Below are 4,334 nucleotides of genomic sequence, written 5' to 3'. Positions count from 1 at the left end.
ATTCAATAGGATGGTGGCAGTAAAACATCGAATTTGTGGAGATTGACATAAAAATTCTGGTCGGGAAAAATTGCTTTTGAGATCTCCATGGTCGTTTGAATGCATTGTCTCAGGATTCTTTCTTTTTTTCTCGTTTTTTAACACACGATGTACAGGATTTTTTGACCATCTTGTAGCTTATGGAGGAATCGTTGGAAAATATCTTGGCTAAAAAGTTGTTACACCAAAATTCATAGTTTAGTAGCCGTGTGAATTTATCGTGCATTAATTATAGAATAATAATAAAAAATTTTTGGTAACATATTCTTGTAGGGGATGATGAGAAGAGTATTTGTACGAATTTTTTGTACTCGAAAACAATAATTACTATTGCTTATCGAGTGTCAAAGTTCAACAAATTGCGTTTTTCCACCATATACCGCTGACATCGCGAAAACGGTAAAAGATATAAAAAAAAGTCCGCGAGAGCACCTGTCAATCGTGGAAAGGTAAAAATGTACAGCGCCGCGAAGGCCGTTGAGTGCCTTTTAAAATAACATTTAAAAAAAAATATTTCTAACATCTGTAAAAATTTGGAAAAAATCGGGAATGTTCAGAATCGTTTTCTTAACATTGTCTAATTGAAATTAAAAAAAAAAAAAATGAATTTTTCAATTTTTTATAATATCTAAAGCGTCTTTTTTTTTTTAAAAATCTTTTTCGTGAACGTTGCACCCTTTTATTTTTTTTGTTTATGGGCACATTTTATAGCCAATTTAGGAGCAGATGAGATTTTTCCCGCTCTATAAAATGGCTATCTCCATTTTCTTAAAAAATTTTTTGTTAATACTGAAAAATAAGACTCAATAACAACTTCGGAAAATTAAAAAATAAATAAAATGTTTATTAATGATTGACAGCAATTAATTAAAAGTAAGAATCCGTGTGGTCAATTCAAGTCTCAGTCAAAAACTGGAGATAAACAAACTCTCCCTTCGTTGCTATGAAAAATCTAATCGTCAAGCAATCGTTGTTAACTAACAAACTGTCGTTAGTCTAATAGTCATTAGATGGCGACATACAAGTATTTTACACTTCTCCCGATCTTCTAAAAAAATTGCCACCTGGCAATTTCTATTAGTTGGGAAAAATATTGGATTAGGCTGCAATAAAAAAACATGAAAAATCTCAAATTTAATTTCTAATTCGAAATTATGATAATCAAAATAATAATCATTCAGCCTAGATTCCAATATTGCCGCTTCCCAACTCTGTCTGCTTCAAAAAATAAATAAAACAAATAATTAGGAGGGAAAAATCCTGCGGTGGGTAAAAACCTCCAAACAGACCAAAATGATCTAAATTAAACTAAAAACGTGATTCTATACAATAAAAGATTTCTTAAAAACTAATCGTCCGTTAGTCAAATTAAAAATTAAAAATTAAAATTTCCATCTTTAATTCCCTTTCCATCCTTCTTTTTCATTAGGAGGAACCACTAGGAAGAACCAAAAAAACCAAAAGAGTAGGAAATACCAAGAACTGGAAGGTCATGGAACTAAACAAAATAAAAATTCCTCACAGAATGAAAGTTCTTTAAAAATTTCCTTTTTAATCATAAATTCAATGTTCAATTAATAATTAGGTTGAATGATCACATTTCATGGAATCAATTCTCCAAATACATTCCGACTTCGCATCCTTTTTTTAAACAAAAATCCGACTCTCAAATAAATGATTCAATATCATTAAAACAATCAATTCAATTCCACCTTGCGCAAGGAATTTTCAAAATTAAGTTCAATAGCTTCTGCTCACTGTGCAAACTAAATTATTAAAAATTGGGCTCACAGTTACGCATACTATCCAAACAAAAATATTAGGATACCATGGACATCTAGTACCTCACTTTGCTTCACTTTGGCCAATAAATGAAGAAAAGGATTCCAGTACAATGACTCCAACCGTGTATATCCTACAGTAACTCCACGAGAACGCTCCAGGATAGACATTGTGAATTTGAATCAACAATCAAATGATCAATGAGAGCCAACATTCTCAGACTGGAAGTTACAAAAACCCTGAATTCAACAGAAATTAGGAATCCGGAAAGAGTCAAAATAACTCATCATCTTCATAAGGAGCGAGTCTATTCACATTGGTATAACGTTATTCAGTCGATTATTATTAACTATAATTGTTGTTAGTTGGAATTAATAAAGTTGTTTTTATTGACTTTTAAGAATTTGAATCAGAATTCACTTTGTAACATATCTGCCATCGAATCCTGGTCCATAGAATTTAAATAACTTGTTAAATTAAGGCGGGAATTTTCTTGGGGATTCGCCTTGAGAAAATTTAGATGATACAAACTAAAACACCATTTTTCAATTCTAAAGAATTTCAATAAAGTAAATAAATTTTAAAAGTAGAATCCAAATGTGAAACATCATTGAACTCGGGAACTTTATTTTCCTTTTTGAATTTAATAATTAAACTCAAAATGTTATCATCATTTTGGAATTTACTCCAATCAGAATCATTATTAATTTCACAAATAACACGGAAAATATGCCTACTATCACATTTTTCATCAGAATCTATTTTCAGACATTTTTTACAATCACATGGACGCCGAGAAAGACCATCAGCATTGCCATGTTTATGACCAGGTCTATGTTGAACTTCGAAATCATATTAAAATAAGATTTCAAACCAACGAGCTATTTGATCTTGAGGATTTTTGAAAGAAAGTAACCAAGTGAGAGAGGCATGATCAGTTCTAATAGTGAACCTCTTGCCAAGAAGAAAATGACAAAAATGTTCAACAGAAATAACAACAGCTGATAATTCTTTCCTAGTAACACAATCGTTACGTTCTCGATTATTTAAAGTCTTACTGAAGTAAGCAATAACTTTTTCTTTATAAACAGTCTCACCATTATTATTAACTGGGATCTTTTGAGATAACACAGCACCAATGCCAACATTTGAAGCATCAGTATCAAGAATAAAAGGATAATTTGGATCAGGATAACCCAAAATTGGAGTAGAAGTCAAAATTTGTTTCAATTTTTGAAACGTTTGAAAAGCTAAATCATCCCAAATAAAATCTTTCTTTTCCTGACTAATAAGATATAAAGGTTTTGCAATAGTAGCAAAATCTTTGACGAATTTCCTGTAATAAGAACAAAGACCTAGAAAACTTCTAAGTTCAGATTTATTCTTAGGAACAGGCCAATTAATAATAGCAGAAATTTTATCTGGAGAACTTTTCAGTCTTTCACCAGAAACTACATGTCAAATCGAATCAACTTTATCCCTAGAATGTAAAGGAATACGACGAGGAGCCTGTTTAATAGGAAGTGCATTTCCAACATTAATTTTATGTTGTAAAATTTTGCACTTTCCTAAATCAAAAGAATTTTTCGCACAAATATCCAAATTCTTCAATAAAAGTTCTTCAAAACGAAATTTATCATTGACATCCAAAAATTTTGAAGATCTTTCAAACAAATCTAAAACAAATTCTGGAAGTTTATTTAAAGAAGAACTAATTTTATTAATTGAAACAACTTTATTACTTTCTGAGAATTTTTTTATCAAGAAGATCTTTGAAATCAGTAAATAAACCAGACTTGATTAAGAAATCTAATCCTAGAATACATTCTTTTTCAATTTGAGCAAAAACAACCTCTAAATTAACCTTAATATTGGAAATCTTTATTTCTACAGTCTCGATAAAATCAAAATCAAATTTATCACCTGAAACTGTAAAAATAGAATAAGAAATAGAAGAATTATTCGAAACAGTTACCATCCCTTTAAACAAAGAAGAATTAACAACCGTAATATCAGCAGCAGTATCAACTGTCATAATAAATTTTTTGCCATTAACTTCCCCTCTAAGTAAAAGTTTCGGTTTAGAATCAGAAGAATAAGAAAAATCAATTGAATTAATTTTTAGTTTTGACGAAATTTTTTTTTGGATGAACTTTCACCAGTAGACTCATTAGAATTATGAATACTTGATAAACTACTTTGAACAGCTCGAAGAACTTGACAATTCTTCTTAGAATGTCCTTTTTCACCACAAATCCAACATTAGAAAATTTGCGAAGAATTTTGATTTTGGGAATTTGACCTAAAATTTCCTTTAAACGAATTATTTTTATCATCCTTTTTAAAATTATTTCTAAAATTATTATTTTTATTGAAATTATAATTATTTTTACTAAAATTATTATTATTCTTATGATTAAATTTATTTTTATTCTGACCTCCAAAGGTCAAATCTTCAATCGACTCAAGCTCTAAAGCTCTCTGAGTTACTAATTGAAGAGACTCAATTCTCT

Source organism: Chelonus insularis, unplaced genomic scaffold (assembly GCF_013357705.1).
Source record: "Chelonus insularis isolate UGA/USDA-ARS -01 unplaced genomic scaffold, ASM1335770v1 contig_151_pilon, whole genome shotgun sequence".
Taxonomy (NCBI): Eukaryota; Metazoa; Arthropoda; class Insecta; order Hymenoptera; family Braconidae; genus Chelonus; species Chelonus insularis.
Note: the sequence above shows the minus strand (reverse complement) of the source record.